Genomic DNA, 602 nt, shown 5'->3' with positions numbered 1-602 from the left:
GCAGGTAGACAGGGTCAGCAAAGGCTTCATTTGTGTGGTTGCTGCTAAGGATGCCCCCACCCCCCGCTCCCCTCATAGCCGCCTGTTTGTGTGCGTGCGCAGGAGAACAGGAAAGTCGCATATCATTTCTGTCCTTAATATGCCTGCAAAAAGAATATAGAGAAGTGTAATTTGCATGCCGTGCCTGGTGGGGGCGTTGTCACGTTGCGAAGAAGCTTCTTGCGTATGCCTTCCTTAGTTTTTGTTTTTCGGTCATAAAAAAAGGAATGGCTTTGAGTACTTGAATGCGCACGCTTTTCAATTCCTTGCCATTTTACAAATTTGAGTACCAATTCAACCTTGAACAAATTTGCTTCAGGAATGAATGTGAATTATTGTAATGGGGATTTTGCATGCCGTGCCTGGTGGGGGCGTTGTCACGTTGCGAAGAAGCTTCATGCGTATGCCTTGCATTTTACAAATTTGAGCACCGATTCAACCTTGAACAAATTTGCTTCAGGAATGAATGTGAATTATTGTAATGGGGATTTGGAACATTGGAATAGTTTTTTTTCTAGCTTTACCATTGCACATTCTGAATCAACACCTTCATCCAAATATGC

Source organism: Hippocampus comes, unplaced genomic scaffold (assembly GCF_001891065.2).
Source record: "Hippocampus comes isolate QL1 unplaced genomic scaffold, H_comes_QL1_v1.1 scaffold181, whole genome shotgun sequence".
NCBI lineage: Eukaryota > Metazoa > Chordata > Actinopteri > Syngnathiformes > Syngnathidae > Hippocampus > Hippocampus comes.
Note: the sequence above shows the minus strand (reverse complement) of the source record.